At 42.3% G+C, this 22,264-nt stretch overlaps 1 pseudogene; it reads right to left on the minus strand.

Annotated features, from left to right (window-relative positions):
* LOC122930510 overlaps positions 1–21,749 on the minus strand; it is a 56,943-nt pseudogene extending 35,194 nt beyond the window's left edge.
* Between the last annotated feature and the right edge of the window lie 515 nt (positions 21,750–22,264).

Here is a 22,264-nt window from a genome sequence, read left to right on the forward strand (position 1 = left end):
TCTGGGAAAAAGAATAGCAGTATGCTCGCATATCCGTAAATTTAACCCGCACCTCCTCGGCCTACAAGAAACCCACTTAACAACAGACACAGTAGGCAGAATAAAAAAAACTGGGTACAATGGTTGGGAAATGCCTTTGGTAACTCACAATCTAGAGGTGTCATGGAACCATGAACCAGACGTACAACAAGAGATAAGTGGAAATGAGAAGGCTTTATTGAAAATCAAGCTGTAAGCAAAAGTCCAAACGGATGGCTAAACCGAAGCAGGGTCTTGCGTAGACAGGGGTCAGGAAGTAGAAGGGTAGTCAGACGAAGCCTGGATCAGGAACCAGCAGGGTAGTCAGACGAAGCCAGGATCAGGAACCAACGGGGTAGTCAGACGAGGCCAGGATCAGGAACCAGAAGCAGCAGCAGTCTTAGAAGCATGTGAACACAGGAGGACCAAGCAAGGAACTGAAGCCACAGACCTCCTATATATATGAGCTGGGCATCCAGCTCCTCCCAGTGGGAAGGAGAAGCCGCAGGGTGGGAGGCTACAAGAAACCCAGAAACCAAGATGGCCGCCAGCACATGTCAAACGAAGGAGAACAGTAAGAAGGTAAGACCATGACAAGAGGGGTTTCCTTACTAGTAGACTGCACCATTAGATGGGACCCTCACAGTGTAGAAACGGATCCAGAGGGAAAATATATTTTTGTCTTTGCCCATATAAACTGTATCCCATATGTACTCATGAACATATGTTGTCCCCCCCCCTCCAGCTAATATCTCTGTCCTACAGACCGCAGCAAGCTTTGCAGTTCAATATCCCCCTGCCAGACTGATATGTATGGGGGATCGTAATATGGTAATGAACAACCAATTGGATAGATTTCCCGCTGAGTCTACATCCGTTTCACATAACACAACCACTGCCTTGTCCAATTGGATCGAGGAAATGGGATGGATGGACCTCTGGAAAAAGAATCATCCAGATCTCATCGAGTACACATGCTTCACTCCCTCAAGAGGTGCGTCATCAAGAATAGATTATATGATAGGCACTCCCAAAATTTATATGGACCTAACAGACATCTTTCATGGCCCTAAGAGTATATCAGACCACACACAAGTGATTGCCAAATTTAATGTACCAAACACTACATACTCCCTACCTAAAATGAGAATACACCCATTTTGGCTTACTCTCATGTCAAATAATGGCAGAGTACTAGACCAACTTAGGGTGTTTCTAGAGTTACACGATGGATAATGAAATACTCTGATATTGTGGAGCACTCTAAAAGCATATCTTAGAGGTTGCCTCAAATTCTCAATTTCATATATCAAAAAAGATACACAACGAAAAGAGAAGGCACTGAGTATTAGTGTCAAGGAATCGGAAACTCGGTTCACCTCTGACCCCCTCTGAGGCAAACAGAGAGGATTGGTTACAGAAGGGGAGATTATATATTCTTCATTTTAAAGAAAAAAGTAGCCGTAAATTCTTCTTCTTTAAACAGCAAGCATTTGAGATGGGAGATAAATCAGGGAAGACCCTCCGGTTCTTCGTATACAAACCTTTGATGGTACAATACAAGAAAATACAGAAGGCATAGTGGCAGGTTTCCGAGTGTTTTACCAACACCTATACCAATCTAAAGTGCGCTTTTCAGACACTGAGCTTGTAAATTATCTTGAGGAAGTAACACACTCTCAGCTTGCCACTAGTGATAGAGACATACTGGAGGAGGAAATAACACTAGAAGAGATTCAAGAAGCTGTTAGAGGTCTAGCAAATGGGAAATCACCTGGGCCAGATGGGCTCCCCCTAGAGGTTTACGCTAAATATATAGATATTTTGGGACCACAATTGCACGATATGTATAGAGCGGCTCAACAAATAGGGAAGCTCCCAGATTCTCTATACGATGCCTCCATAGTGGTACTACAGAAACCAGACAAGAACCCATTGTGCGTCGTATAGACCCATATCCCTATTAAATCTAGACTACAAAGTGCTCACAAAAATCCTGGCTAATAGATTAAATAAAATAATACCCAACATTATATACAGACTGGATTTATTCCGGGTCGCTCGACGTCCAATAACATTCGCAGAGCACAGGTCATAGTACAAATAGGAGTGCAAAATGGCAAACAATGGGCTATGGCCTCATTTGATACGGCTAAAGCCTTTGACTCCTTAGAATGGACATATTTGACGGGGATTCTGAAAAGTTTTGGAACAGTGTTCCTTAAATGTATCCAAATAATATATAAGAATCCTAGGGCCCATATACTGATAAATGGTAATGCCTCATCCTCATTTCCACTGGAGCGGGGTACGAGGCAGGGATGTCCTCTCTCCCCCCTATTGTTTGCTATTGCCATAGGTAGTGTACCAGCCACCCCCTGCTGGGGTAGGTTGTGTTGGTAGGAGCTCCCAGTTTCAGGGATCCCAACTTAGGATCCAACCTCGGCTGAGGTTAAGGATCCATCTTCCCAGCCTGAGTCACCTATCTCAGCTGGTTGACAAGAAAGAAAGCAGCCATCCACAGAACTATAGATCTCCAGAAAGAAGACACCATACCCTGCGAGCAGTCCTGTGAGTACAGATCCCAAGACCAGGAGAAGTCAAATTCCTCCTCAGCTAGTCAGGCCCAAACTAAGCAGACTACAGACAGAGCAGAAGATAGATACCTGCCAGATCTACTAGGCATATGATAAGAAGCAGAATACATATAGATTCCTGCCACATATTGCCGAAACCTGCTGGGACCCAAGACTTATGCTGTAACTTGTATGGATCAAAGCTGCATGTCACCAAGTAAACTCAAGTTGCACTTTATCACCTGTTTGGATCTAAATTTTTCCTCATTTACTCCTGCTAACCACACTCAAATTAATTGCATGTGAGCCAGGATACAGGAGTCCAGCCGTACCAAGGTAGGAGACACCGTTGACACTACCATATCTGCTATACAGAGACATTATCCCCCTCTGGCATTCCTCACCTGGTATATGAGCTATAACATCTTAAAGGGCCCTGCTACAGTACCTGGCAAAGCTGCAATTGGCATCACAAACTATTACACATATATACTGACCCACTGCATAGCATCCCCACTGACCCAGTGTCCTGCTCATTGCACTTACAACACTGCAAAGATCCAAACAACAAGGAGGAGCGGCATTGCCAAACTTCCACTTATATTTCTTGGTGGGGCAATTGAGGTATTTATACACATGGGTTACAGAAGAGCAGCATCAGAATGCAGAATACTATCTACAATATTATCTGGGACTTTCCACATTATGGCCAGTCCTAGAGAATATCGGTTTTATCTCTGGGCGTGCGTTGCAGATACACAGGTTGGCTCATCAGGTGTGGAGGGATGCAAAACTTCACCAATACAAAGACTGGGCAGATGTTATACCACTGTGGGATAATCCATTGTTTCCACATCTACAAAACATTGAAGGGAGAAATATCTGGAAAGAGCATGGAATAACTATACTATGAGATATTTATCATGATGGGGTTCTCCGTTCCTTTTCTCAACTCCAGGAACAATCTGGCTTGATACGCTCTAAATTTTTTAGATATTTACAAATTAGACATGCCCTCAGGGAACAATTCAAGAGCAATGAAAGAGCTACAGTGCTGCCCATAATTATTCATACCCCTGGCAAATTTTGACTTAAAGTTATTTTTATTCAACCAGCAAGTAATTTTTTAACGGGAAATGACATAGGTGTCTCCCAAAAGATAATAAGACGATGTACAAGAGGCATTATTGTGGAAAAAAATAAAATTTCTCAGCTTTTATTTACATTTGAGCCTTTATTGGTTATTACAGCAATCAAACGCTTCATATAATTGCAGACCAGCTTTTTGCATGTCTCCACATGTATTTTTGCCCATTCAACTTTAGCTATGAGCTCCAAATCTTTCAGGTTGGAGGGTCTTCTTGCCATCACCCTGATCTTTAGCTCCCTCCACAGAGTCTCAATTGGATTCAAGTCGGACTCTGGCTGGGACACTCCAAAACGTTAATGTTGTTGTCTGCTAACCATTTCTTTACCACTTTTGCTGTGTGTTTTGGGTCATTGTCATGTTGAAATGTCCACTGGTGCCCAAGGCCAAGTTTCTCTGCAGACTGCCTGATGTTGTCGTTGAGAATCCTTATGTATTGCTCTTTTTTCATGGTGCCGTTTACTGTGATTAGGTTCCCTGGTCCATTGGCTGAAAACCACCCCCAAAGCATTAGGTTCACACCACCATGTTTGACAGTGGGGATGGTGTTCTTTGGGTTGAAGGCTTCTCCTTTTTTACGCCAAATGAAGGAAACATCATTGTGACCAAACAATACATTGTTTGTTTCATCTGACCATAACACAGAAGACCAGAAGTCTTCTTCTTTGTCCAGATGAGCTTTTGCAAAGGCCAAGCGAGCTTTTGTGTGCCTTATATGGAGAAGTGGCGTCCTCCTTGGTCTGCATCCGTGGAACCCAGCAGTGTGCAGTGTCCGTTGGATTGTCTGCCTTGAGACATTGCCACCAGCAGAGCCCAGATTCACCAGGATGGCATTGGTGGTGATCCTTGGATTCTTTTTCACCTCTCTAACTATCCTCCTGGCCAGCACAGGTGTCACTTTTGGCTTCCGACCACATCCTCAGATTTTCCACAGTGCAGAACATCTTGTAATTTTTTATAATATGAAAAAGTGAACAAACTAATGTTTGGTACCAGCGCTGGAGATGTAATTAATAGTTTGGTAATTTACCTTATTCCGGCAGGGTCAGGGATTTGGTCAGGTGAGGTATGCACCGACTGTCCGGTGTGGCAACAGGATGAGATGACTTTGCAGTGCTTCCTGTTTGTTTTCTTCCTGCTCAACCTCGAAGCGCGTATGCCGCCCCGGCCGGTGGCTGGCGTGCGCGCGAGGGAGCTGTGATGGTACAGGGTTCCGGAACGTGCGGCGTGACGTCACGACTGTCCTACGGAGTAATCCAGAGACCAAAAACGAGCCTACGCGTTTCGAAGCCTACGGGCTTCTTCGTAAATTTTTTATAATACTTTGCACTGTAGCCACTGGAACTTAAACATTTAGAAATGGCCTTGTAGCCCTTTCCTTATTTGTTAGCAGCCACAATGCGCAGCCGCAGGTCCTCACTGAGCTCCTTTGTCTTATCCATGACTGTCCACAAACCAACTGCAGAGAGCTGCTGTTTTACACCTCTTGAGTTGATTAAAACAGCTGTTCCCAATTAATCAGGGTAATTAGGATGCTTTAGAACAGTTTGGACTATTTGGAATAGTATAGAAATTTTGATTTTCCCACAGACTGTGACAGTTTGTGAAGGGTATGAATAATTTTAGACTGGACACTTTTTGCTCAAATGTAAATAAAAGCAGAGAAATGTTTTTGTTTTGTTTTTGCCAAAATAATGCCTCTTGTACATCGTCTTATTATCTTTTGGGAGACACCTATGTCATTTCCCGTCAAAAAATTACTTGCCGGTTGAATAAAAGTAACTTTCAGTCAAAATTTGCCAGTGGTATGAATAATTATGGGCAGCACGGTATATCCTCATACCCTTTAATAGGAATTATAAAGTCACAAGGACCGAAAAGAAATAATCTCTGCACTTTACACACACCTTTTGGGGAATCATATGTCATCACAACCACTGATGGCTGAAAGTAGATGGAGGGGGGACATCCCTCATCTTACTGCAGAAGACTGGTCAGAGGCACTAGAGGCCACTATAAAAGTCTCACCCTCTATAAACAACAGGCTTATACAACTATTCATATTGCACAGGAGTTATTTAACTCCCACCAGGCTGCATAAGATGAGCAGGTTGTCTCACTCCAGGTGCCTTAGATGTTCACACGCGAATGCCGATTTTTGGCATATGATGTTGGAATGTAGCTATATCAGATCATTTTGGCAGGTAGTGCTTGATGTACTTTCAGCCATGGGCCTAGGACCCATACCATTGTGCCCCAGAGTGTGTTTATTGGGTATATTGGATGAAGACGGTTGGACACACTATAATAAAATATTCTTGGGGGAAACCCTGTTCCTAGCTCGGAAGGTTATAGCTCTTAAATGGAAGGTGGATGACCTGCCTACAATAGGGCTTTTGAAAAAGTTTGTAAATCAAGTGATACCTTTAGAGAATGTAATGTTTATACATAGAAAATGTCCTCACAAATTTCTGAAAGTATGGCGCCTTTGGTGAGAATCAACATTGACCCTATCTAACTGTCCCACAATACCTGATAACTTCACGCTGTAGTACAAAACACAGCTAACACACTCCATTGTAGGATTTATCTGTTTTATTGTATTCGTACTGCATGACTAATGGTGCTCACATACACAAATATATACTTATCACCGACTGTGGAATGTCCTTGTTACTCAGGTCTTTCATGTACTGTGCATTGACAATCTTGTACGATTGTATGTGTATTGATGCCTTGCCTTGTTACTCTTCAATAAAACGAGTTTAAAACTAAATAAATAATTGAGTCAACACAGTTTTTATTTTTTTTACGGTGTCCACCTGAGGGGTTAGTTCATGAGATATTTTTATACAGCAGGTTGTTATGGACTTGGCAATATCCAAAATGTATACTTTTATTTATTTATTTAAGTTTTACACAATAAAAGCATTTTTAAACCCCAAAAAAGCCATATTTTTTTTTATTTTTCAGGCGATTGTCTTAGGTAGGGTATCATTTTTGCGGGATTAGCACAGTTTTTATTTTACTTTTTTGACGGTGTTCACCTGAGAGGTTAGGTGATTTTTTTATAGAGCCGGTCGTTACGCATGCGGCGATACCAAATATGTCTGTTTTTATTTTTTTTTTTGCAATTTTATGTGTTTCATTTTGGGAAAGGGGCGTTTTTTTTTACTTAAAACTTTACTTTTTTAATTAACCACTTTACGTCCGCCCATAGGATATAAACGTCCTATGGGTGGATCTCTATTTCTGAAAGCACGTTTTAAAACGTCCTTTCAGAAATAGCAGCTGCACGCTAATCGTGCAGCTGCTGATCGGGTTGCCCGCTGTCAGTGACAGCAGGGCAACCCAGAGATAAGGCAGGGACAGTTCCCAGGTGTCCCTGCCTTCTAGATCGCTGCAGACACAGCGCTCACCGAGCGCTGTGTATGCAGAGCAGGAAGCGCTATACGCTTCCTGTTCCGGCCCGGCGGTCATGTGACCGCCGGGACCGGAGAGTGCAGGAGCTGTGAGGTCTCTCACAGACCTCGATCAGCCCTGCACTGAGGCTGTACAGCTCAGTATTGCGCTGTACAGCCTCTCTGGGGGGTGTATTTCCACTGTAACTGGGGCTACTATGTCAGCCCCAGTTACAGGAGAAATCAACAGTGAAAAAGAAAAGAAAAAGTGAAGCAAATGTCCCCCAGAGGTCTTGTATGACCTTATGGGGGACGAAAAGTGTAAAAAAAAATTAAAAAAAATAAAAGGGTTGAAAAAATAAAATAAAAAAAAGTTTCACATGTAAAAAAAAAAGGTCCCCAAGTAAGGAATAAAAAAAATAAATAAAAAAATAGAAAAAATAAAATAAAATAGACATATTTGGTATTGCCGCGTCCGTAAAAACCAGCTCTATAAAAATATCACATGAGCTAACCCCTCAGATGAACACCGTAAAAAAAAAAAAAAAAACTGTGTCAAAACAAGCAATTTTTGTCACCTTGCATCACAAAAGGTGCAACACCAAGTGATCAAAAACGCGTATGTCCCACAAAATGGTACCAATAAAACCGTCACCTCATCCCGCAAAAAATGAGCCCCTACATAAGAAAATCTCTCAAAAAATAAAAAAACTATAGCTCTCAGAACATGGACACATTAAAACATAATTTTTTTGTTTCAAAAATGCTATTATTGTGTAAAACTTTAATAAATGAGAAAAAGTATACATATTAGGTATCGCCACGTCCGTAACAATCTGCTCTATAAAAATGTCACTTGACTGAACCCCTCAGGTGAACGCTGTAAAAATAAATAAATAGAAACTGTGCTAAAACAACCAATTTTTTGGTCACCTTGCCCCATAAAGTGTTATAATGAATGATCAAAAAATCATATGTACCCAAAAATAGTACTAATAAAACTGGCACCTTATCCCCTAGTTTCCAAAATGGGGTCACTTCTTGGGAGTTTCTACTGTAAGGGTGCATCAGGGGGCTTCAAATGGAACATGGCATCTAAAAACCATGTGGAGTTCCTTTTCTTCTGCGCCCTGCCGTGTGCCCATACAGCAGTTTATGACCACATGTGGGGTGTTTCTGTAAACCGCAGAATCTGGGTAATAAATATTGAGTTTTGTTTGGCTGTTAACCATCGATGTGTTAAAGAAAAAATTGGATTAAAATGGAAAATCTGCCAAAAAAGTGAAATTTAAAAATTTGATCTCCATTTTCCTTTAATTCTTGTGGAACGCATAAAGGGTTAACAAAGTTTGTAAAATCGGTTTTGAATACCTTCAGGGGTGTAGTTTCTACAATGGGGTCATTTATGGGGGTATCCACTATGTAGGCCCCACAAAGTGACTTCAGACCTGAACTGGTCCTTATAAAGTGGGTTTTGGCATTTTTCTAAAAAATTTGAAGAATTTCTTCTAAACTTCTAAGCCTTCTAACGTCCTAAAAAAATAAAATAACATTTCCAAAATGATGCCAACATAAAGTAGACATATGGGGAATGTTAAGTAATAAATATTTTATGAGGTATCACTTTCTGTTTTAAAAGCAGAGAAATTGAAATTTAGAAAATTGCGAATTTGTAAAATTTTTGGGTAAATTTGGGATTTTTTCATAAATAAAGGTGAAATATTTTGACTCAAATTTATGACTATCATGAAGTACAATGTGTCACAAGAAAACAATCTCTGAATGACTTGGATAAATAAAGGCGTTCCAAAGTTATTACCACATAAAGTGAGACATGTCAGTTTTGCAAAATTAGGCCTGGTCAGGAAGGGGGCAAATGGCCCAGATGGGAAGTGGTTAAGGGAAACACAGTTGTTTTACTTTTTATTGTTGTCCCACACTGGGGGTCTTATCCCCTTTACAATACTTCTGTGTAATACACTTACAGCTTCCTGTCTGTGAGATCCAGGGGGCTGGATCTCACAGGCTGTCACGGAAGGCATCGGACTGCCTTGCCTGCCATCGGGTCCCCATCACAGCAGCACGGGTACCTGGTGGACACCCCGCACCTGGCAGGATACCGCATGTGCCGCGGTCAGCTGCGTATGCAGCAGGGACCCGGCTGTCAGTGACTGCCTGGTCCATGCTGCTGATCGTGCAGGCTCAGCTCCTGCAACCGCCCGATCAGCATGCTGTACATGTATGTCACTGGTCCTTAAGTTATGTCCAGCTGTGACGTACATGTACTACAAGAGTCCTTAAGGAGTTAGATCCACAATACTTTTCTTCCATGGATACCAGTCAGAGAAATATCATTAGGTCATTGGGGAAATACAGGATAATAAGAAGATTCAAAAAACTGTGGCCATCCTCGACTTCAAAAAGTTTCCTTACTTATTTGCACCAAACAAGCCAGAGAAAAAAAAAAGGAGTATAAGACAGCACTACTCACTGAGATTTCTCAAAAAGACCATTCGTTGGCGGTGCCTGCAGTGTTGAGTCCCGGCCTGCTGGACTCCCAGTTGTCAAGAAGATTAGAAAAAAACTGCGGCCTTGTCTTCAAAAAGTTTCCATATTTATTTGCACCAAACAAGCAATATAGGATAATACCACCAAAAAAATGAATCTTCTTATTGGCTTTTTAAGGTCAACGAATAACCTAATATGTTAAATAATGTGAAAATGTTTCTCTCCTGTGTAAATTCTTTCATGTGCCAAAAGATTTAATTTTTGGGAAAGACATTTCCCACATTCAGAACATGAATATGGTTTCTCTCCTATGTGAATTCTCTTATGTGTAACAAGATCTGATTTCCATGCAAAACATTTCCCACATTCTGAACATGAATATGCCTTCTCTCCTGTGTAACTTCTTGAATGTGTAACAAGCTGTTATTTATGTTTAAAATATTTCCCACATTCTGAACATGAATATGGCTACTCTCCTGTGTGACATCTCTTATGTGTAAGAAGATGTGATTTTTGTGTAAAACATTTCCCACATTCTGAACATGAATATGGTTTCTCCCCTGTGTGGCATCTTTCATGTTTAACAAGATTTGATTTTTGAGCAAAACATTTCCCACATTCTGAACATGAATATGGTTTCTCCCCTGTGTGGCATCTTTCATGTTTAACAAGGTCTGATTTTTGTGTAAAACATTTCCCACATTCTGAACATGAATATGCCTTCTCTCCTGTGTGACTTCTTGAATGTGTAACAAGCTGTGATTTCTCTGTGAAATATTTCCCACATTCTGAACATGTATATGGTTTCTCCCTGTGATTTATCCTATGTGTAACAAGATCTGATTTCCATGTAAAACATTTCCCACATTCTGAACATGAATATGGCTTCTCTCCTGTGTGAATTCTCTTATGGTTAACAAGATATGATTTCCATGTAAAACATTTCCCACATTCCGAACATGAATATGGTTTCTCTCCTGTGTGACTTCTTAAATGTGTAAAGAGCGATGATTTTTGTGTAAAATATTTCCCACATTCTGAACATGAATGTGGCTTATTTCCTGTGTGACAACTGTCATGTCTAAGAAGATGGGATTTTTGTGTAAAACATTTCCCACATTCTGAACATGAATATGGTTTCACTCCTGTGTGATTTCTCTTATGTGTAGAAAGATATGATTTTTCTGCAAAACATTTCCCACATTCTGAACATGAATATGGTTTCACTCCTGTGTGACTTCTCTGATGTATAACAAGAGTTGATTTGTCTGTAAAACATTTCCCACATTCTGAACATGAACATGGTTTATTTCCTGTGTGACATCTCTCATGTGTAAGAAGATGTGATTTTTGTGTAAAACATTTCCCACATTCTGAACATGAATGTGGCTTCTTCCCTGTGTGAACTCTCTCATGTGTAAGAAGTTGTGATTTTTGTGTAAAACATTTCCCACATTCTGAACATGAATATGGCTTCTCTCCTGTGTGACTTCTTAAATGTGTAACAAGCTTTGATTTATGTGTAAAATATTTCCCACATTCTGAACATGAATGTGACTTCTCTCCTGTGTGGCATCTCTCATGTGTAAGAAGATGTGATTTTTGTGTAAAACATTTCCCACATTCAGAACATGAATGTGGCTTCTCTCCTGTGTGGCATCTTTCATGTATAACAAGATGTGATTTATATTTAAAACATTTCCCACATTCTGAACATGAATGTGGCTTTTCTAATGTGTGAATTCCTCTGTATGTAAAAAGAGCTGAGCTTTTTGTGGACTCTATACCAACGTGAAACCTTTCACCCCCTTTCTGACTTGTACTTGTGGTAACAATCTGTGATTGGTCAGGAGAAGGTCCCTCATTATTAGGAGGATTATAGGATATATCTGTATTGTGAAGTCCTGGATGTACATTAGGGGTAATGATGTTTTCTCCTGAAGACCGCTGCAGGATATCTTCATCCTTTAGTGATAACAAAAACCTTTCCTCAGAATTCTTGCTGGGATTTTCTGTAAAGATAAAAATCAGAAATTGCATTTTTTCCTCCAAACTAGAAAAAACATAACATTCCTATTAGGCTAGAAGTGAATTCAACAGGAAGGAGAAGCATAAGCCATTCTCCTGGATTTGAGTAAAAAAAAAAAAAACAACTGCACATAGGACTGAATTGATATTGCCTTAAAGCTATGGCTACACGGCCACTTGTTTTTTTTTTTTTAGACTCTCATCACTGTCACAGCATGTTGCATGGTGACACCATTAACCATTTCGCTACCAAGTATGATGCCGGCTTGCGTGTGCAGCGGGCGTCGTGGCCGACAAGTCTCTACTGTTTCAAACAGCAGAGACTTGCGGCTAATTACCACAACCTGCAATAATGCTGATCGCGGTAATTAAATGCTTTAGATGCCGTGATCAAATGAGATCACAGCACCTGAATGCGCAAAAACCCGGAAGCATGGAGCCCTGTGAGGCCAATCGGGATTTCAGTACATGCGATGAATGCGCTGAGTCTCTATGAAGAAATTCAGAGCATTAATGCTGCAATTCTTATTTTGGCCGCCAGATGGCATGCCAACATAGGAAATGATCAAAATGCAAAGAAATTGTTATTTTTTAAATCCCTTATAGGTCAAAATTAAAAAAATATCACTTATAAGGTCATTTATGAGCCTTAAAATGATGATAAAAAAAAAATATTAAATGTTTAAATCACACCCCATTCCGTATAATAAAAAAATAAATAAAAATAAAAATAATAAATATAAACCTCCTGGGTATCATCCGGGACCGAAAATGCTTATAATATAAAAAATTAAAAAATCCAATACGGCGAATGGCGTAACGGAAAAAAGGGTCAAAATGGCCGATTTCCCATTTTTTCATTGCTTCTCTTACCCAAAAAAATTAAATTAAATGTGATCCAAAAGTCATGCACACTACAAAAATCAATAAAACTATGAATTGTCCCGCAGAAATAAGCCCCTAAACAGCTCAGTAGACATAAGTATAAAAAAGTTATGGGGGTCAGAATATGATGTAAAAAAAAAAAAAATATATATATATATATATATATATATATATATATATATTTTATTTATTTAAGTTAAAATTTATTTACACACAAAAAATCTATACATATGGTGTATCGTTGTAATCGTACTTACACAGAGAATGAAGGGCATGGGTCAGTTTTGCTGCAAACAAAACACAGTCGGAAAAAAAAACGTAAAACGGTTGAGTGATTGAGTTTTTTGCAATTCCACCCCATTTGGAATTTTTTTTCTGCATAATTAACGGTGGCATTAGAAAGTACAACTTGTCCCGCATAAAATAAGCCCTCAGACAGCTGTGTGCCTGTAAATATAAAAAAAGTTATGGCTCACGGAAAATAGGGAAGAAAAATGAAAATGCAAAAACCAAAAAAACCTCCGGAAGCCAAAGGGTTAAAATACATTACGAGATGTCTCGCGACTTTGTCACATGACACCATCACCGTGAAGCCCTAGCTTAAATCAAACTAACGATTAATTGAACATTTTTCTGTGGTTACAATTAATGGACTGATATTTCGTTAGCGGTGTGCGGGCAGACTGCGGCCACCCCTCTCTGCTGTCTCCATCCCTGCAGGCAGTGGTTTCTCTGGGATATATGAAGGTGTTATGCATAGCAAGCATACCCTGACATATCACTGGCACTGCTCCTTTTAATGGGAGTACCATCTGTCCCAAGGAAACACGATCAAAGAGTGGAGGGAGTACCACCTTTTAGTGGGAGGGCAATATATTTATGTGTTGTATCCTTCAGTAAACAGCAGCTGGATATGGTAGGAGCACCTCCACCAGCTTCAGCTTATTTTATATAGGTGTACCACCTGTCCTTGGAAGACTAGACTAATTCAGTGGCAGCTGGGAGTACCACCCTTCTATGCAGGGCAATACACTCAGCTATGTGTAATAAATAAGAAATGAAGCATTTTCAGCAGGATATTACAGGACTACCACCACCACCATCCTGAGCTGCTTCCAATGGCTCAACTAATAAAGTTTTGCTTCCCATAAAGCAGATCCTGGATTTGAGACCCAGCAATATTCCCCTAAGCACCTCCATCCCTTCCACAGGACTCCTTACAGCTCAGCCGAAGGGCCCTTCCCTGAGGAAATCCCCATCCCTATGACGGGACTCCTTACAGTGCAGCAGAGCCGGTGAGGGCGAGGACACGATCAGGTCAGTTACTGAGTCTGCATTTTGGTTTCTATTCTATTTCTATTAATTGCCCAGACCAAACTCCACGTGTGATCCCAGCCTTATAAAGCTTTCTTCAAGTTCCTGACAGAATCCAGGATTCTGCTCTACACCCGGTCATGACTTATATATAAACGTCCAATCATCTCTGACAACCAGCCCTGCACTCTTCCGACACATTTTACCCTTCAACGCTTTAATTTAACAAGTTTATGTAAAAGGGTCCGTCAGCACATTCCTCAACACAACCTGCATTCATTATTTAACAGATCCTAGCCCTGAGGATGTTGGTGGACTCACTAGAAGAATCCATGTCATAATACACACCTAGAGCTGAATTCACACTGTCTTTTTTAGTGCACCTCCTCCCCTGCTGCTGCTGAGATCTCACACTGCTCAGTACAGGCTGCGGTCTCGCTGGCTCTTTGGTTAGAGAGCGCCCGTCTCCAGGAGCAGTTTCAGTGCGGGCTTCCATCTGCTGCTTTATTTTACTGCACATTGTACTGAGCATGTGTGAGATATCAGCAGCAGCAGGAGAGGAGGTGCACTGAAAGGAGCTCGTCAGTTAAGCCATAGATGGTCAGAGAATGAGGAGAGGTCATGAATACAGGACTCAGGAGCGCTCTTACTTTCTAGATGGGGTCATAAATGCTCATTTTAAGATCAGCCATTCTGACACAGAATTTCAAAGTAAGTAAGTACACCGGCCTCATCAGGTCTAGGAGATCTCCTTAATACTACATGTCGTCTGTATTGAGAAATTTAGTGAGAGATTCTCTATTATATTATTATTTTTTTAACATCACTTTTTTTAAATTAAAGTTTTACATCCAACAAATATGTAGCAGCCTCACATTTGTTACAGCAGTAATAAGTAATAAAGATATAAGATCTTCCATTATCACCTGATTACATTTATATTACACATGTAAACTGCCTGATAGAGACATATAGGAAACGAAACATAAATAAAACAAAATGAAAGTAATAAACCTTTCAAGTATCAGATATGATAACCAGACGCCGAAACGCGCGTTGGGGTTGGCGCCATCCTGGAGGAGACACAGCATGGGTAACTGTCCGATGTCTTTTTGATCATAGATTATTTGTTTGCATTAGCACTTAACTCTTTCATGTATTACATAATGGACTGATATATGACTTGTATCCGCTGTATGTTTTCTCCAGTGATGTCGTTTTTATCTCTTGCACCATATTCCTTTTGATCATGTTTGTGAAATATATGTGATTTTGTAATAAAGTATTCATTCATTATAAGCAGTCTGGCATTTTTTGTAGGTTTATAAGTATCAGATCTGGTCCGAGTCTGTAGGGAGAGTCTTATGTCTCACCTAATTCCGACAACAGTCCAAGATCGAGAGTCAGAGGGAGTATCTGAGATTTCCCCAAACCAAGACCGCTCTTCTATCTTCATCGTCCTCGTCCCTATTTTGGAGCGGTTTTTGGGGTGTGCTTCCTCCATAGGTCCCGCAAGGTCTTAAATGCCTCATATCTGTTTAGTCTGATTGCAGCCATTTCCTCCACAGAGATCCTCTATAATATTATGGACAATCTGGTTCTGACCACACAATCCTACATTTACTAAGATCATGCACCATGAGGTGAAGCGCACGTCTCAGGGAGAATCCACGGACATGACAATGCGGTCTGTAAGGTCTAATGGCCGCACAGTCACCAGATCTCGGGTTTATAGACATCTTTAGAGTTTTTTATCTCATAACTTGACTGAAAGCACACAGGGATGTCCTTTTGAACGGCTCACTCTCAGACAGCAGCACTGTGCTGTCTGAGCATGAGCTGCAGGGAGAAAGTCACCCTCCCTCCCACCCCTGCAGCTGACAGAAGTTGATTTTTACCTTAATTTTTAAAATTCCTGTCGGCTAAGGAGTGGGAGGGTGTGTGGCCTAACCGGATTGGGGTTGTGGCTTAGCGGGACCTGGGGGTGGGGGTTTTAAGTTAGTCTTTTGAGGGTGGCCTCCAACCTGTCCCCTGCACCGTGACCTCCACAGAATTTCGCTCCCTTAACAGTGTCATCCACAGCTATTAGGCCCTGGCTTTACTTCAATAGCAATTATCCTGGTGACAGATTTCCTTCAAAGCTCTCCTACAGCAGTGAAGATAAATGGCTGGGTTGTTATGGAAACCTGGAGTAGAACTGTCTGTATGTGGAGACTAACATCCTGCGAGCTTCTATTGGCTGATAAGGGTCATGTGACCAAGCTTCTATTGGCTAATGCATTTTTTGGGAATATCTCAGGAACGGTACGTCCTAGAGAGCTGAGACCTGGTCTAAAACCTTCCCGGACACCTGATGTACCTGTGTGCCAAATTTGGTGATTGTAAATGCGACGGTGCGGATTCCTTTAGTGGACACACACACACACACACCGCTTTATATATTAGATTAGAGGGCACACATAAAGCCCCGCTATTCCTCCAATGTGCCTTTGGTGTTTTTTTGCCGTTTATTGCACAGTAAAAACAACGTGTGACCGTTCTTCAATGGGACGGCATGAATGAAGCAACACCAGAGATGGAGACAGCCTAGAGAGTCTTATCCTCACATATAAAGGATTATTATATATCTACGATTTTTATATATATATATATATATATATATATAAAATTTATTTATTTTTGCTTTCAAACCCACACACTCCTTCACATATTTATCGGCCTATATGTGGGCCTGTATGTACATATTCCTACATATATTTATTCATATACGTATTTTAGGGTGGGAAATCCGTGCCGTCATGGAGGATTCAAGAAAAGGGAATTACCGGTAAGTAATTTGGGTTTTCCCTTTCATCCTCCATGACGGCATACCATGAGATATAACAGAATACTACTCTTATTAGGGGGGGGGGGGGGGGGGACTATGGCCTGAAGCACCTTCCTACGAAAGCGAGCTCCTGACTAGCTCTAGTATCCACTCTATAATGTTTAATAAATGTATGAGGAGTTGACCATGTCGCTGCTTTGCATATCGGTTCTAATGAGGCGCTCGCTCTCTCAGCCCAGGATGCAGCCACGGATCTTGTGGAATGTGCTGTAAAAGGACTTTGGTGGAGGAATATCTGACACTTTATAGGAGTCCGAAATTGCCATTTTTATCCATTTGGATAAGGAGTTTTTTGTGGCTTTCTGCCCTTTATGTGTTCCACTGAATTGGACGAATAGATAGTCTGTTTTCCTGAACGTTTTTGTAACCTCTAGATAGAGTAACACGGCCCTACGTACATCTAACTTGTGGAAATTTACTTCACCTTCTGTTTTTGGGTTTGAGCAAAATGATGGGACAATAATCTCTTGCTGTCTGTGGAAGTTTGATACCACTTTAGGAAGAAAAGAATTGTCCAATCTGAATACAATTCTGTGTCAGGAAACACGATGCAGAAAGGTTTCACTATTTTTAGAGCTTGGAGCACTGAGGTGATTGATACCAGGAATAAAGTCTTTAGTGACAAATATCTCAACAAGGTTTCTGACAAAGGTTCAAAAGGGGCGTTAGTCAAACCTAACAGCACCAAATTGAGATCCCAAGGGGAAACTGTAGGCCTTAGGAACGGTCTTAACCTATCTGCCCCTCTTAGAAAACGGATAACCCATGGATGTGCCGCAATTTTTTCACCAAACACTGCACTTAAGGCTGATATGTGCACTCTTAAAGTGTTTCGGCGTAATCCTATTTCGAAGCCTGACTGCAGGAAACCTAGAACCGCTTGGACTGAGAACTTCTGAGAAGAAGTTTTTTCCTGGATACACCAACAGCAGAATTTACTCCACACCTTACGGTAAATTTTCTAAGTTACATCTTTTCTGCTGGCTGACATAGTGTTAATAATGGCTTCTGATAGGCCCTTTGATCTCAAAATCATCCTTTCAGGTTCCAGGCCGTTAGGTGTAACCTAATCTGATTTTTACCTTTTGACCAAGCAGTGTTCCTAGATGTTCTTTTGGCCTGGAAAGAACTCCCTTTTTTAATCCTGCGAAAGGGAAATTTCCTTTTGTTTGTATCTTTAGGGAAGGACTTTTTTGAGTCCGAGGCCTTCTCTAAAATGGATTCAAGGTCTTGGCCAAACAGTAGGTTCGAATGAAAGGGTAAACTATAAAGTCTTGTTTTTGAACTGGTATCGCCGGACCAGAATTTTAACCAGAGAGCTCTCCTAGCTACTACTGCTAGGCCCGAGGTCTTAGCAGCCATTCTGACTGACTCTGCCGCGGAGTCTGACAGGAAATCGACGGCCTTCACTAGTAGGGGAAAGGAGTCTTTTAGAGTATCATAAGAGGCTCCTTCCTTCAGGAGAACCTCTAACTGTAACAGCCACCTTTGTAAAGACCTCGATACAGATGTGGCCGCCAGATTTGGCTTAAATAGCGCTGTGCTAGCATCCCAGAGCTTTTTTAGAACCTGATCAGCTTTTTTGTCCATGGGGTCTTTTAAAGTCCCCATGTCTTCAAATGGGAGAGCATTAGCCCCTTTAACTGGTTTGGATAGAGATACATCAACTTTGGGGCAAGTTGTTAATAGGGTCTCGTCTTCTTCACAGAAGGGAAGGTGACGTTTCATGGTTTTTGGAATAAACCGTTTTTTATCTGGGGATTTCCATCCTCTTTTAATTAGTTCCATCATGTTTTTATGGACCGGAAACACCCTCTTTATTCTTTGTTCTAGACCACTATACATTTGGTCCTGGACGGACCTCTGCACTTTTTCATCTGAAAGCCCCATAGTAGCCCTGAAAGCTTTTACTAACTCCTTTGTGTCCTCAGAGGAAAAAAGGACGTTTTTATATTCTGAATCAGACCCAGAAGAGATCTCGGAATCCTCATCCTCCGAATCCGACTCCAGTTCTGAGTCAGAGGATGATGACCCGGAGATGCTCATTTTAGAATCTCTGTGTTTAGAGCTAGATGTTCCAGGAGTAACTGCCGGACTTTCTGCCATGGCAGATCTCATTTCTTCCCTCATTACATCTCGCAGCTCCTCTCTAATTGACGGGACTAAGTCCTTCACCATATTAGAGGTACATTTCTTGCAAAGCTTTTTGTTATATGTGTCGGGCAATCGAGCTGAACACATTTTTTAGTTTATGGCCTAGCTTTTTTCAGAGCTACAGGAGAGAGAGAGAGAGAGAGAAAGAGAGAGAGAGAGAGAGAAAGAGAGAGAAAGAGAGAGAGAGAGAGAGAAAGAGAGAGAGAGAGAAAGAGAGAGAGAGAAGAGAGAGAGAGAAAGAGAGAGAGAAGAGAAAGAGAGAGAGAGAAAGAGAGAGAGAGAGAAAGAGAGAGAGAGAAAGAGAGAGAGAGAAAGAGAGAGAGAAAGAGAAAGAGAGAGAGAAAGAGAAAGAGAAAGAGAGAGACACAGAGAGAGACACAGAGAGAGAGAGAGACAGACAGAGACAGAGACAGAGACAGAGAGAGAGAGAGAGAGAGAGAGATATACTGGGGTTAGCAAAAGGTAATATAACCAGCATTCCCCATCCCCAGGAGACCTTGACTTACGATAGAGGGTCCCTGAGAGGTTTCCATCTCACCAGCTTGCACCATCCCCTCTAAAGACCCCTCTTAAATACTCTCACCTGCAGACCTCAGATCAGTGGGCGACTTCCGCCATGATCCAGCGCGCCGACTTGTAGCTCCGCCCCCTCAGCGTGCGTTCTACAGAGCGGAAGTACCGTTTGGAACGCACGTGAGCCGCATACGACTTCCGGTGGCGTCATCGCAAGAACCAAAACTATCGGAACGTGATGAGGAGCTTTTCAATAGACCGGAGGGACTCGCTGAGTGTCCGGTTGCACATGGACTTCCGCGCCCAGCGGGAGGTAAGGAGCAGCAATCTCGGCCATCTTCACAGCACCTCAATACCCAACTAGGGCACGGGTGCTGTCGCTCCCTCATGTGCAGATAAGGCATGTTTTTCTTCTTACCGCTCTGCCTGCCTGAAACAGAACGGACTCATAGCATGTCCCATGAGGATGATCCTTCTCCTACCTGGAGGGACAGGAAGACACTAAGGAAGAGCTGAAGGAGGGTCTAATTTATACTTCCTGTCCCTACCTGGTTGGAGGCGGGTCATCTCTCATGGTATGCCGTCATGGAGGGTGAAAAGGAAAATACGGAATCCAACTTTTAGTTTTTCTACACACTGCTTTGTTCTATATGAATACGTTCTCCTTATTCTAGGGGTCGTTATAAATGTGTCTGAACCAAATATATAGAACAATCGTAAGGACGTTATTTTTTATTGTATATTGTTTTTTTTATGCGGAGGGGGAAGAATGTCTTTCTTCCTAGGGCACTTGAAGCTATGATCCTTTATCACTTGTACAATGCTTTACAGTTCATAGTTTTCCATAGCATTACTGGCGGTAGTAGACTGACCGGCGATCTATTAGGCTGTACCGCTGGGGTCTCCTTATTACACAGCAGGTCTGGGGTCTTTGTGAGGCCTCTGGGCGCCATTGTACCTGATTGGAACCTAACAATTACATGTTGACAGATGGATAGACCCTTATAGGAGACCCCCCAGAAGACATGTTCCCGGAGAGCTGTATAGTGGGCACTACATTATAGACATCAGCCGGTCACCGCTCAGAGAGGGGGCATAAGGGGGAAAGGTTCCCTCCATAGACCCTTATAGGAGACCCCCAGAAGACATGTTCCCGGAGAGCTGTATAGTGGGCACTAGATTATAGACATCAGCCTGTCACCGCTCAGAGAGGGGGCATAAGGGGGGAAAGGTTCCCTCATAGACCCTTATAGGAGACCCCCAGAAGACATGTTCCCGGAGAGCTGTATAGTGGGCACTAGATTATAGACATCAGCCGGTCACCGCTCAGAGAGGGGGCATAAGGGGGGAAAGGTTCCCTCCATAGACCCTTATAGGAGACCCCAGAAGACATGTTCCCGGAGAGCTGTATAGTGGGCACTAGATTATAGACATCCGCCGGTCACCGCTCAGAGAGGGGGCATAAGGGGGAAAGGTTCCCTCCATAGACCCTTATAGGAGACCCCCAGAAGACATGTTCCCGGAGAGCTGTATAGTGGGCACTAGATTATAGACATCAGCTGGTCACCGCTCAGAGAGGGGGCATAAGGGGGGAAAGGTTCCCTCATAGACCCTTATAGGAGACCCCCAGAAGACATGTTCCCGGAGAGCTGTATAGTGGGCACTAGATTATAGACATCAGCCGGTCACCGCTCAGAGAGGGGGCATAAGGGGGGAAAGGTTCCCTCATAGACCCTTATAGGAGACCCCCCAGAAGACATGTTCCCGGAGAGCTGTATAGTGGGCACTAGATTATAGACATCTGACTGCTGATATCCTAAAGACAACATGTCTCACTGTGACTTGTCAGGAGACCTTGTGTGTTGCCAGATGTCTCCTCAGTTCTTGCCCCCAGCCTCATATGTGAAATATAAAAGTAAGATGAGGAGCTTTCTTCTCCGCTGTTATTTGATTTAAAAGGAAAACACCAAAAAATTATGCTTAACCCTAGAGCAGCAGCCGGTGATCAGATTCTCCTCCTGTCCTGAAGACACCAAGGACAGAACCTGAAGAACTCCTCCATTACATGTCACTGCACACACGTGTATACACTGCACATGACGGCTCTTACCCTGTGATATAAGAGGCTGGTGCTCCTCCATTACATGTCACTGCACACACGTGTATACACTGCACATGACGGGTCTTACCTTGTGATATAAGAGGCTGGTGCTCCTCCATTACATGTCACTGCACACACGTGTATACAGTACACATGACGGCTCTTACCCTGTGATATAAGAGGCTGGTGCTCCTCCATCATGGCCTCCTTGTACAGATCCTTGTGTCCTTCTATATACTCCCACTCCTCCATGGAGAAATAGACAGTGACGTCCTGACACCTTAGAGGAACCTGACAACACAATGACACCGTCATCACCCAGACCCCTCCAGTGCTGTTACTGGAGAATTTCCCAGCATTCCCAGCAGTGTCACCTCTCCAGTCAGCAGCTCCATCATCTTGTGGGTGAGTTCTAGGATCTTCTGCTCATGTATCAGGGGGTGAGGGGGAGGCTCTGTGATGGGGGGAGGGGTCCTGCTCCGCCCTCCTGACTCCTGGAGATGGATGATGGGAGTCACACAGTCCCCCGATGTCTTCTTCACTATTGTGTACTCCTGTGGATGGAGAGAGATACTTAGGGAATAAACCCTTCAGGGGCCATGTGCTCTCCTCCGGCCCTCTCCTCCTGGTCCAACGTGCCTACTTACCTTCTCATGGCTCCTACAACATGACTATTGGTCACTGGTCACATGACACATCACTCACCATACTGGGGGCTGATCTTCAGGTTCT

Source organism: Bufo gargarizans, chromosome 1 (genome assembly GCF_014858855.1).
Source record: "Bufo gargarizans isolate SCDJY-AF-19 chromosome 1, ASM1485885v1, whole genome shotgun sequence".
In the NCBI taxonomy this organism is placed as follows: Eukaryota; Metazoa; Chordata; class Amphibia; order Anura; family Bufonidae; genus Bufo; species Bufo gargarizans.